The sequence below is a fragment of the Lepidochelys kempii genome, chromosome 1 (genome assembly GCF_965140285.1).
Source record: "Lepidochelys kempii isolate rLepKem1 chromosome 1, rLepKem1.hap1, whole genome shotgun sequence".
Classification (NCBI taxonomy): domain Eukaryota; kingdom Metazoa; phylum Chordata; order Testudines; family Cheloniidae; genus Lepidochelys; species Lepidochelys kempii.
The window spans coordinates 315716273-315730463 of NC_136380.1; positions in this window are offsets into that span (position 1 = coordinate 315716273).

The window sequence follows — 14191 nt, forward strand, 5'->3', positions numbered from 1 at the left end:
CCACTTCTATAGAAGCATGAGGACTACTGAGAGACATCAACCACTTCTTAAAGAGCTTGGCTCTTGTAGACAACTGAAAAAGTTCTCTGGTAATTCATAGACCCCCCACGGACCTATTTAAAAATTTGATTCTCTAATAATCCCCATAGCAGGAAGGTGAAGATAGACTGGCTTTGCTCAAATTATGTTTAAAAGTTTATTTTTCCCCTTTGAGCCACAGCAAGGCCAATGTAAAGAAGAGTCTTCTGAGAGATGCATAACTTGAGGGCTGTTACTGTCTCCTTCTACTTAATGTTTTAGGGGGGTGGATCCAAAATGCAATGTAGCCAATGCAGTCCTGTTGACTTAAATGAGCTTTGAATCAGTGCCATAATTAGGGGTTCAGAGAGCACAGTGATGAGCATTGTATAAATGTATGGATGGACATTAAGGAAATTACACATCGCCGTTAACTAGAAATCAGTTCCTATGAAGATTCGCTTGTGGACAGAACTCCAAGAATTTGAAACAGTGAACACCCATTATCTTTCTCAGTCATTCTCAACCAGTTTTCATTGATTTATTATCAACAAACCCTCAATCATTATCCACTTTTACCTTCTGGAATTTTTTTTTTTACAGTAGCAAGAAAAAACCCTCAATTCTTAACACACAGGTCAATGACAGCCCATTATGAGGAAAAGTATTTTAAATCCAGCAAAGTTTGTCACACTGTTTGACAAGAGCTTTTCTTTCTTTCTCCCTCTGAGAAATAGTTTTTCAATGTTAGCCAGCCGCAAGGTCCTATGATTAACTTTAAATGCTATTAAACTTTCAGCAGGACTAGCATTTATATTGCTAAATTTAGCTATAGTACTGCTGTTGGTTGTTGATAAGCTAAAATTACATCCTTTTAACTGGCCTGCCATTTAAAAATATTTTAGGGGATTATTAAATTCATAATCAGAATTATCACTGTCTCTCCATACTGGGTTTAAGTCTTGTGGCAGAAGTGTGATTTCATACTTGACTATCTTTGTTTTCCCAGACAATGTGCATCATAAATTTAACAAAGTAGCCATAAAGAGAGCAACAGAGAGAATACATCAATTTTTTTTAATACTTAGACTCATAAACATATTCTGTCAGAATGGTAATTTGCCATAAAATAAAATAGACCATAATAATTAAATGTCCACTAGTCTGAACCCAAGGAGAATTTATTGAAAGAGGCCGTAGTAATGCCCTGGCAGTTTGTTTACATTAGTTGTGTGACTCAATATTTTCTTTCAATCAGACATGTGCAAAAAGCTTCTCACTCAGAGAAATCCAGGAGACTGGTGCCTTTTTTTTTTTCAAGTCTCACATTCAAGTTCCCTTTTCACTAATATCAGGGTTTTTAATCCTATAAGTAAAAGTAATTTTCAGACGTGCAACTGTTCTGTGAAAATGCAAACAATACATCCTAATAGTGGGGAAGAAGGAGTTAGGAACAGGTGCTCTAGAGGTCAACAGTTAAACTCTGCTCACTGTGATCCATTTTGGTTTGGTGACTCTTTTATGAGAACAAGAAATAGCCGATGTATAGGCTTGTTCCAGATGTATAGGGACAGAATTAGAAATGGGCCTGAACACCTCTCAACTCTGGAATAACTGTCAGGGCTAAGACTTTATAATCTTACAAGGTGACATAGGGTCAGATCCTCCAGTGCATTGTGGCTCATGTGTGCTGAGAAGCTGGCATAATCTAGCCACAAAGCCTGTTTAACTGGCCCAAGGAGGATCAGCCCAGTTTAAGGATGAATCTTCAGAGAAGCAGATTCAAAGAAGGGGCTCTTAAGCCACCACTCTCTTAGTTGCCAGTGTAGCAGGCCAAAATGGCATGAGAAATGTGGCATGAGAAAAAGGGGCATTGTCAGGATGCTTCTACGACATACTGATCCCCCCTTGTGTAGGTTAGAAGACCCCTCAAGCTGCTGTAACATAGCAAATGAGGAAACAACCATGTACAGAAAAAAAACGTGTACAGTTGGCACAGTGCAAAGAAAAGTGGTAAGTCACCTTTGCATACTATCCTTCCAAGCTATATTCTCTTGGGTACAGATTTTACCCTTATTCATGTGACAGTGGGATTACAAGAGGAGTGAGGTGTGACATTGCACCCAATAGTGCTTTATAGAAATATGCTTATGAGGGTAAATATGACATAACTGGAATATGTTTTATGCTAGATATGCCATGTAACATATCTTTGCAAAGGTTATGTTCTACTGAATGTATTCATCTTATTCGTATGAATGTATCATTTTTATATCTGAAGTTGTGAGCATTGGCTCTCTGCTTGTATTTAAAGTGTTTGCTGTAGGAGGCACATAAGGCAGATTTAGTCAACATAGTGTGAAGGGGTTCTTCAAGTAATTGGGAGTACTTAGCTAGCAATGGACCTTGAGAGATGCCAGTTGACATCTGAGCTTTCCTGGGAATGTTCAAACTAACATGTAAACAAATGGCATTGGCCTCTAAAGAACTGAGTCATGCATGGACATGTGACTTGCCCATGTGACTCCAAAACTCTATCTTGTAGCTGTGATTCTGCCCAGGAGAATACAAGGGGCTTCTACCCACAGGAGAGAGACTATATAAGGCCCTGGGAAACCCCTCCATTTTGTCTTCAGCTGGCTCAAGATAGCCTCTCCACCCTTAAGAGATGCCAGAAAGAAACTGGAACTAAGGACAGTAACTATGGGGGTGTGAGTAATTGCTGGACCCAGACTAGGAATGAGTATAGTCTGTCAAAGAAGCTTATTGGAACATCTCTGAGGGTGAGATTTACCTGCATTTAGTTTCCTACTGTGTTAGGCTTAGACTTGTGTGTTTTTGTTTTATTTTGCTTGGTAATTTACTTTGTTCTGTCTGTTATTACTTGGAACCATTTCAATCCTACTTTTTATATTTAATAAAATCACTTTTTACTTATTAATTAACCCAGAGTAAGTAAGTAATTCCTGGAGGAGCAAACAGCTGTGCATATCTCTCTATTAGTGTTATCAAGGGTGAACAATTTATGAGTTTACCCTGTATAAGCTTTATACAGAGCAAAATGTATTTATTTGGGAACTGGATATCTGGGTGTTGGAGACAGGAGCACTTCTTAAGCTGTTTTCAGTTAAGCTTGCAGCTTTTGGGGACGTGGTTCAGATCTGGGTCTGTGTTTGTAGCAGGCTAGCATGTCTGGCACAACCAGGCAAGGTACTGAAGTCCCAAGCTGCCAGGGGAAAATGGGCTTAGAGGTAGTCTCAGCACATCAGGTGGCAGTCATAAGTGGGTTTCTGTGACCCAACCCATCACATGAGATTTTGCTTAACCCACATAAATGCAGCCAGCACCAGCACTTTCTTCAGAAGATCCTCAACGTAAAGTGGGAGGATCATCGCACTAATGTCAGTGTCCTCACAGAGGCCGACATCTTCAGTTTTGGAGCCCTGATTATCCAGCACCAGCTGAGGTGGAGTGGGCACTGTGTGCACATGCCTGATGTATGGTTACCCAAACAACTCCTGTATGCCCCACTCACCAAAGGAGAAAGGAAATGGTGAGGCCAAAAAGAAATGCTTTAAAGACACCCTCAAGATAAACATCAAGAGATATGGCATCGACACCTTACACTGGGAGACAGCAGCCCAGGATAGGGATAACTGGTGAAGACTTGTCAGAGAGGGAACTTTTGAGGAAAATCGCCTTGCCCTGGTTGCAGAAAAATGCCAGAAAAGAAAGGAAAGACAACAGTCACGTGGCAATCGCAGCCCAAGCCTGTCTTCCAACGAGTCTGTGGCTTAAGAATTGGACTCTTCAGTCACCAAAGGACCCATAAAAATAAAACCTGTGAAAGAGATCATCCTCGACCTTGAGGGATCGCCAATGACATATTTAACAAAGATTTTTGAATGAGCAATTTACACACCCTGCATTTGGTGATATATCTATCTTCAGTTCTTCCTCCTGTATGTCAAATCCTTTAAAAAGTACTGTCACATGCTTTCCATTGGTGTCCCTAGCTAAATAATTAATCATACGAGCATTTTGCAGTTAGCACGTCGTTGTCTACTCAGAAGTGGTGAGGCTTCAGCTGAGGTACTGTGTCCAATTCTGGACACCACTATTTAAGAACAATGTGGGTAAATGGGAGAGAATCCAGAGGAGAGCAAAAAAATTATAAAAGGTTTAGAAAACCTGTCTTGTGAGGAAAGGTTTAAAAAAGTTGGACACCTTTAGTCTTGAGAAAAAAAAGACTAAAGAGGGACTGGATAACAGATATGTTAAGAGCTCTTACAAAGGGGAGGATGATCCATTTGTTCCCCAGGTCCACTGAAGATGGGACAAGAAGTAATGGACTTAACTGGCAGCAAGGGAGATTAAGGTTAGATATTAGGAAAAAAACATTCTAACTATAAGAATAGTTTAGCTCTGGAATAGGTTTCCAATAGAGGCTGTAGAATCCCTAGGTGGTTTTTAAGAATAGGCTGGACAAACACCTGTCAGGGATGATCTAGGTTTACTTGGTCTCTCCTCAGTACAGGGGGTGAACTTGATGACCTCTCGAGGCCCCTTCCAGCCCTATATTTCTATGAATCTGTGATTCCATGAGTAACACATAAAGAACTGCCTTCTGAAATTCAAAACTCTGTTATATCCTTCTGATCTAGACCAAAATTGGTATTTATTATAATATTTTGAAAACAGACTTTTCTGACTTAGACTGCAGTGGCCCAAATTTCAATTTCAAACCACACCAAGTACATCAATCAAATTTCATGGTAAATTGGTCTTCTGCTGTGATATTGAAAATTCTGCCATTCTGTTTCCAAGGCAATAAGCTCTTAAGAGACCTAATATTCTATTCTTCTGTGTAAAACTGAATTTTTTAAACATGCATTGTACTGTACATGAAACTGGCTGTAATTTAACATTTAGAGTTACTTAAAATGTATGTTGAAAAAATATTCTGTCACTTGTCCTTTTACACTATGATTATTTTAAATATTTAGCTAAATTAAAAGTATTTTGAATCAAGCCTTCCATAAAAGGCATCCTTTTTATGCTATTTTAGCAAGGATACCTGTCTTGTGCTGACATCATCCTGTAAACCTGATCAAAGGACTCCCCTTTCAACTGGGAAGGAGAAAGAGTTCAAGGCTTATGGGGAGAAATCTATTTGTATGATAGAGCTACATTCTGGAACATTACTGCCTTTTTTTGTTTATTTTACAGAGCAATCAGCTAATTGGAACTTCTTGTGGATATTGAGGCCAGAAGGTTAGCAAGAATCCAGAAAAGTCTTATTTAGATAATGAGAATATCTGGAGTTACGTGGGAAAGGATAAAAAGATATATAAAAAGTATATAACCCTCATGCTTCCAATCATAAGAAAAAGCACTGGATGAAAGTGTTAGGAAGAAAATTCCCCAGTGGGCAGATTACTTCATAATTGTCCACCACAATACAGGATTTTTTTTTAATATCTTCCTCTGAAGCATCAGGCACTGGCCATTGTCATGGGTGGCATACCAGACAAAATGACCCTCTAGTCTGGTCTGGTCTGGAAATTCTTATTTAAGGCTGACATTTGCTGTACTGGTTTTTGTGTGCGTGTGTTTTTTAAACAACAATAGTAGCATAGCCATACAGCCACATGAAACTGCTGTGATGTTAATGATAATTGGAGTAGCTTGGATACTATCTGCCAGTAAAATTGAGTGGATAGCTTGAACAGTCTGCTAATCCCCATGGCACTATTTGCTTGAAGGCCAGTGGAGTAGAGAGTAGCTATCCATAAATATTATCTGAGTATCTGTGAGACTTACAAACATCAAAGTGACCTTTCTTTAATGTCTGTATTCATTGTGCATCTGCAGCACAAGTTGCACGTGGGTTTGGCCTTCCTGAGCAGATGTATTTTGTCTAACATGTGCAGAAATTCTGCAGTTTGCTTTTTAAAAAGCCATCTTGCTCTATCCTTAATTGAACTAACTCGAGAAGGGTAACCTCTGAATATTATAGTGACAATCCTTAGCAACAATCCAGATCAATTTCATTTTGGGAGCAGTAGGGAGGCTCAGCTCACTGCCTGGTTGAATTTTATTTCAAGATACTTATTTCTTTGAACAGCTTTACAAGATTAAACTATTTATTATTTTGTGTGTGTTTTTTTCTTTTGTCACTCGACATACAGTGATACATAGTTCCTAATTCCCAAAGGCAAACACACAGCCCAATTCTGTGTGTTATTTTGAAGGCTTGACATCTTAAGAGAGTTTTGCTCTCTCTTTTTTTTCCCCAACCAGCATAATACAATAGGCCATAATTATCTGAGGTGAAGGACATTCGTCTTGTTTTAAAAGGGCATTCATTAAGCTGACGATTGTCAGCCAAGAGGCAACGGTCGCCAATTCAGGGAGCACATAAGGAATATAAATCATTTATGAATCGGAACGTGGCTCAAGTATGCCACCTCTGAATTGACCTTGCACACGTCAAAGCCTTAAAGGGCTCTGGAATTGTAACAAGAACTTTAATCAGCCTTCAATTACTCATTAAAAGCATCAAGAGCCCTAAACCAACAGTGCTGTGCTTCATTGTTATTGTACACAGCCAATTGCTGCGCCTGATGCTTCACTAATATGTAACCTTGTGATTATATCCTATTTAGAAAGTTTTCTAGAAGGTATTTTGCCTGCTTTCAATGCTTTGCACGCCCTTACAGAATGAGAAAAGTGAACACTGTGAGAACAGGATTTTGATAGTGTCAGTTAGTTCTGCTGCCTATTGTTTGTTGCTGGTGGATTTGTTTTGTTTTGGGTTTTTTTTGTTATGTTTTGTTTTGTTTTTTTTTGCTGATGAAGTCCCTGACCATTAGATTTGTTCAGTGGGTAATGAAAGGGGGTGGACTGTGTGTTCTTGCTCTAGTGACATTTTTTGTAAAGTTGCATGCATTATCTACTATGTCTATTGTACCTGGATTCAAGAGGTTTACTTTACACCAAAACATGTGTGTTCAGTTTTGAACCTGTTTGCAAAAAGTGCCGTTGCCTTCTGTACATGTCAGGAAGTCATTCTGAAGAGCATGGGTAGTCAAAATACAATAATTAAATACATTGCCACATATTGTACTAGTCCTTATATCTCTAGTTATTTGCAGGGACTTGGGAGAAAAGGCAGTGCATGACATGGTATGATTCTGTCTATGCCCTATCAGAGAAGCATGATACTGCATGACTATTCAGGTGGACAGTACCTTAATAGACCATTATGAACCCATTGGTTGGAAACTCTTTCTGGTAACTACTAAAAGGCAAACAATTTGGGGGAAGATCACAGAAGGCACAGAGTTCAATTGTTGAGCTGTTCCATGAGTTGCTCTAATGCCAATTGAGGGTCCAGTTTTGAAACTTGCCTAAGATCAAGCATCTAAATCTGCATTTGGGCATACCTATACTGTATGTATTTTAAGCACCTACAATCAGGGCTGATGTAGGTGTGCACAACAGTTATGTGGGTGCTTTAAAATAGATTAAGGTTCTCTTTAGCAGAATTATAGCAGTACTTAGTGCCCCAACTAAGAATAGGGCCTGTTATTGGATCTGTACAAACACATAGTAAGAGTTGGTCCCTTCCCCAAGGAGTTTACCAACTAAGTAGAGCTGACAGAAAAAGTGTGGGAGAAACAGAGAATTATTATCCTCATTTTGTAGATGGGGGAACTGAGGCACTCCAGCCCCATCCCACATGTCTACACTGAAAGTGTATAGCCCCACAGCCTAATCCCCACAAACCTGAGTTAGCTGACTCCAGGCCAGCTGCGGGTTTTCCACAGGTCTTTTATGGCAGTGCATAGGTACCCTATTTGCCTTAACTGATTATGAAAAAGCTGCCACATGGAAGAAATGGCTCTCTTTTAATTTCTTGTCAGCCTGGGAAAGAGGAAGAGAGTTACACTGCTGTGAGGCTACCGTAGGCATGTGCAATAGCCTGCCTGAAAATCGGTGTCAAGGATATTTCAGCAACAGCAGTACATCTTGTTCCCCAGCAAAAAGTCAGGAAAAAAATTCTCTGTTTTTTTTCTGTACTGAGGTCACTCAGTGTTGCACCTCTGATGACGCGTCTGATTTTCTTAACGCGATGCTTTTCTCCCCCTACTGACTTTAATAATTGTTTGACTAAAATACAAACAACAACTCACTCAAGGTTAAAAGCAGTGAGGGGCACAGTATGCATTCTCACAAAAAAGTAAGAGGGACAAAACTGACCTTGAGGCTCTGGCAACTTTGTCAAACAAAGCCACACATCTTGAAGGCTTCAATAAGATCTGAGTAAGTTATGTTGCTTTTTGGGTTCAACTCCTCTCCTTTTGTGTGATTAGTGCCCATTTGAGTTTGGGTTCTATGCTTTTCACCCTCTTGTTACAATGACCAGAGGGTGAGATCTGCCCTGAGTGAATGGCTGAGCTGGATTAAACCACACTACCCCTTAATCTTTTGAATATCTGAAGTACATCTTTTGTATCCTATGCAGAGAGTCCCTGGACAACTGGTACCACCAGAGTGGCCTTAAAGTCAATAGCTAAAAAACTCAGTCAGTCACTTTGGAGAGAACCTTAGGCAAGGACGGCAATGTGTTGAGAGTTAATAAATATTGTCGTGTCCTGCTTTACCTGCTATTCACCGAATAGCTTCACATCCAGATGACATAGGGAACTTTATCTCTGGATTTTCACCTCCCATTTGTGTAAGAAGCTTCAGGTCATGCCCTTTCATGTTTGTTTATAGCATAACCCATTGTTGTCTCCACACCACGGGGAACTCTATCTTTCAAAAAACAGGAAATAAAAACTTACAAGAATTGGTGTACAAGTTTAACCAGTGATCAAATGGAGGAGAAAAAAAATCAAAGGTTATAAGTGGGTTGGACCATGGGCGTGAGACCTGCGCTGAGGCCTGGAGGCTGGTGCACATGCTTGATGCACGAGGACGGGGAGCAGCTGAGTCTCGCTGAAAGATTGGGGAGAGGTTGTTGTCCAAAGTGTGAATCCAGTTGCATAGTCAAGGGCACAGACAGGTTCAGTCAGTCTGGGAAGGGAAAGGCAAGTGGATGAATAGGCAAAGTGTAGAGCTGGTCAATGTATGCAGCAGGCGGACACAAGGATAGGCTTGGCAGGATGGGATTCAGGCAGGTTGGAAGACTGTCTTGCGTGAGCAGGAGTTTTGTCCCAGCTGTGGTCTGGATGGGAACAGGCCCAAAAGACTAGTTGCTCAGACAAGGGGGGTGGGCAGGAAGAGGAAGCATTATATTAAGTGGTGTCCAATCAGCAGCCTGCTGCTAGTCAGCTGGTCCCACTGAGTCTATGGCTGTACCCTGTTTGTGGGTATCAACTGCAATTTCCTGGTCTGACCTCAAAACATGGTGGTGTAGAGGGTAAGGCTCTTGCTTTGCAACTTACAGGCCTGAGTTTGAGGTCTGTGGTGCCTGACAGGTTTAAAGTAAAGCTCAACAACTTTTAAATAGCTCATTAATGCACAACGGTTCCATCACTGCTGCAGGAATTTATCCTGTTTATACCATAGAATCATAGATTTTAAGGTCAGAAGGGACCATTATGATCATCTAGTCTGACGTCCTGCACAACGCAGGCCATGGAATCTCACCCACCAACTCCTGTAACAAACCCTAACTTATGTCTGAGCTACTGAAGTCCTCAAATCGTGGTTTAAAGACTTCAAGATGCAGAGAATCCTCCAGCAAGTGAGCTGTGCCCCACACTGCAGAGGAAGGCAAAAAACCCCCAGGGCCTCTGCCAATCTGCCCTAGGGGGAAATTCCTCCCCGACCCCAAATATAGTGATCAGTTAAACCCTGAGCATGTGGGCAAGACTCACCAGCCAGACACCCAGGAAAGAATTCTCTGTAGTAACTCAGATCTGGATTACTTGTCACTGATTGGTAAATTGTGTTCATGAAATGTCCCTGGAGCTGGCAGGAAGGTATACTGGGCATGAAAATTATCTCACTGCACAGCAGTAGAAGAGATTATTAAAGGTAATAATGTCTAGGAATCAATTGCTGCCTATTCTGGCTGTCCCCTGTGGCCAAAGAGGTCTGTTGGAATCACAAGGAGGTAACCTTCATCATCAGAGTGCCTGCATAGCTCTTAAACAGCTGCCAATTTCTTCCTCTGCTCTCCAGGGCCATAGTCCTTCTAGGTGCTGGGGAGGACATAGCCTGTGCAGTGCTTCTAGGAGGTGGAGTGGGGTGGGATGCTGCTTGCTGAGTGAGCATCTGAGAAAAGTTGAAAGGTCCCACTTACCCTTATTTTAGCTGGCTCTTAAAGTGAGCTGTTGGCATAGAGAGGAAATGGGTCTCCATTCGGCTGCTGAATCCCTGTTTTCCCCACAGTGATTAATAATTTTTTTCTTTGATTTACAAACTGAAGCTACTGGTTCCTCCCTTTCCATATTGCAGGAACTGTGTGGAGATACTTTCTACCCTAGGTGTCATGGGGTCTTCACCCCACAGAAGGCAGAGCAGGTTGGTAGGACAATTAACCTGATAGGCTGCACCTGGCGGGAGGGTCAGGGACTGAAAGTCGAATTGATGATGAAGCCCAGCTGGGCAGGGGAAGGCTGAGCAAGCTGGGAAGAGAAGGGGGCTGTAGAAGTACTAATCTGCAGTCACTTCCTGGGAGAATGGAGGTGTGTTTGGGGTTATAGAGTCTGGCAAGAAGTGCTCTATAGTTACTCCTTGGTAGAAGGGAGTTTGGGCTAGTAAGACTAGGGGAGGAGATTAGAAGATAGAGCAGGAAGGTAGGGAGGAATCCAGGAAAATAGCAACATGGTCTGAGAACAAGCAGACCATAAATGCTAGACATAGAGTCCCTGGACTGGAAGCCAGAGTAGTGGGCTGGCTTGGTTTTCTCTACCAGCCTCTGGGAAAGTGGCACAGAACCGGGACTTGGACGGGTAGACTGTCTGGAGTGGCATGTGGACAGCTGATCCAGAGGGACTTTGATACCCAAGAAAGGGAGGACTGTACAGTGATTTGGCTGGAGGAGTACTGCGAGTCCTGGAGAGCAAGGGGGAATGACCAATCACTGGAAGTGAGGGCATCAGACCGAATGGAGCTAATCCCCAGATGTATCCAATGGCACTAGGAGGTGCCCAATGGTGAGTGATGTAACAGGAACAGTGAAGGAAAGCAGGACAGGGATACATAGGGGGCTGTTTGTGCTTGAAGCAATTAACATAAGCACTCCCACTTTCCTAAGGTGCTCTATTTAGTAGGTGTAAGCTGTGCACTGATCCCGATATGTACTGGGCTTTACCATTTGCCTCCTGAATCAGTCAGTCCTATGTAGATTCAGTTAATATGACAGCAAGATGCTATCACACCCCTTCCTAATGTATAAGCTGGCAAGAGGTCTTGACTCAAGATGAGCTGTAAGGAGTTGCTTTTACCTCCAGCAACTTGGGCCAAGGTCAAATCTCAAGTACATTCGTGTATCTACAGTAACTCTACTGGAGTTACTGTAGATTTATACTGGTGTAACTGAGAGAAAGAATCAGTCCCCTCCAATGTGTATATACTCCTAGTGCAGAAAGGCATACAGAAACATCAATTAAATGTAACCATAAGCTGTTAATAATGGAACTGCCAAGCAACTGAATGCTCCAATCAATGGAAAACGATTGTATATTGAATCAAATTAACAAGCATGCTGGCTCCATCATGTAATAGAAGTTACAGTACATTAAAGGCAAATCACTGTCTACATGTGTGGTTGGTCAACTTAAAATTCTTCAATCAGTATTACTGTTAAGCTGGAGGCAGCATGCTAAATATAGCAAACAACTTCATTGTTCTTGAACTGGGAGACTGGAAAAAATTGTGAAGGATTAATTGGAAGTGGCAGAATCCCGAATGGGAGCCTTTAGGCTTCCTATAGCAATATGACCCCAACATATAACAGCCATATAATCAAGTGAGCAAACTATTTAAATTCTTTGTTTCTAGCTTCTATTTATTTTACCGCTTAATCCTCTGCTTTGTATAAGATCTAAGCCCCGATATGTGTCTTATTTTGAAAGTTGAAGAATATATTTTGGTAGTCTTCTGAAATGTAGAGCTCAAGAAAATATATTTTTTTTGGTAAATATAATAGCAAAATTAAAAAAGAATCATTGAAATATTAATACAAATTGACTCTTATAAGTACCGTCACTAACTATAAGGACAGTGTTGTCTACCACTTCAATCTTTCCTATTTTTTTGTTCTTCTAATTAATTAACCTTTTGATATTATCTTCATAATCTTGCTCCATAGGATTAACAGATTAGCTTCATTGTTTTTAGAAGTGAAGTCTACAGTCGTGAAATTCAACTCCCTTGTAAAATGATTATTAGATTTCAAAATGCAGAGTCTGTTAAGCTAGTGTAATTTTGATATGAGATACATCTCAATATAGCAAACCACATTGACCTCTACTATAAAGAATGATCTTCTATCCCACAATTTCTCCTTTGTTATATCTTAGTGAAAAATACATTTGTAGTTTTTACAGCAAACAAAACAAAGATACATATTGTGTTGGGAGCTGATCTATTGAAGTGTGACTCTGAAAAATGGCTTTGGAAGGATCATAATAGCATCCCATGTTTATTGTCTCTGATAGGTTTGCATATGTAATGTGACCGGTTTACATGTAAAAAGATGCATTTTCCAATTGTCAACTTGGGATCTGAGAGTCAAGCTATGATCTTTCCTTCTCATGCATCATCCGTAGTAAAGGTTCTGGGGATAGCAACTCTTACCTATGGCACAGGGGGATTTTGAAGTTAAGTAGTAAATGTTTGCAAAATGTTTTTTACATGCTAAAATTCACTGGAATGCCAACAGTCTTCCAGAAGCCGAGGACCGACTAACCTCTAGCCCCCCAGTGTACATGGAAAATTCATCCTTGCCAACCTTAGCTAAATGTTGGCAACTAAGCACAAACACCAAGGACCTAGATTCCTTTTCTGCAGCACAAGTTTTATATAAAATGAGTCTGTTCTTTTGAGGATGCCTGAAAGAGCCATTTCTTTGAATCATCATGAAATTGTAAGATGGGCCCTATACATAGTTGTGTTACCATACTGGAATGGGGTAAGCTACCAGAAGAGGGAAGGATATCAAAAGTTGTTTTGTGTAAACCTAGAATTCTGAGCAGTGCTGCTGGGGCAATACCCAGCTGACTGGCCAGACCATGGAGAACAGAGCGTGCTGCACTCAGTAAAAGGGTTTCTGCTCTGGTCTATGTTTCCTCCATAACATACTGGTTAGTGTGAATTGTGAATTTTCTTTCTGTGCCTAATCCACAGAGGATGCATCTGTAACCGCCCCAAGCTTCAGAACCTGGCGTTTGAGTTCAAGCTGTAGAGACTAACATTTTTAACTCTGGAGGTTCTCAGGTCAATCCTCAGTGTGGCAGCCCAGATGGCAGCTATATCACCTCCATGCTACTGGAATCAGTGAACCCCAATAAAACTGCTTTGTGCTGCTCTCGTGGTACAATACAGCATTAAAGCTTGAATATGTGGTCAGTTAAGGAATCTCCCAGACTAAGTGCACATTAAGGTCAATGGGATTTTTACCCTGGTCTTCAAATTGAGTAGAACGAGCGTCTATGCTGGGCTATAACTAAACCTTGTTTTGTTAGCAAAATTCACTTTATGTTGGTTCAAAGTATTTAAAAAACACCCCTCCCATAGTTCTATTTTCTCCTGGAACTGCAGTCTGGAATTAAATTCCATTTAATAGATGACTGCATATGTGGATTTGTTTAATGTTTATGCAGTTTGAAGATGATTTTATTTTTACATATAGACCCGTTTAGTGTGTTATACATTACTCTGAAATGTATATATTTCAATATCATGCATAATAGCTGCTGGCTATCTATTCTGGATAAGAATAATAAAGAGTACTTATGGATGCTTGGAATAAATCGATATAAATTATCCCTGGAAGTAAGAGGATATGATAGCAGCCAGAGACAAGAAGGAAACAAAATTAATTGGCAAGGCAAGCAAAGGAGAGTGGGAAAAGTTTACCCTTTCCCTCAGGCCTTGAACACTGCTGCATCTTTGTCACAAGTGGTGTATGTTTAACAAGGGCAGTGGTAAA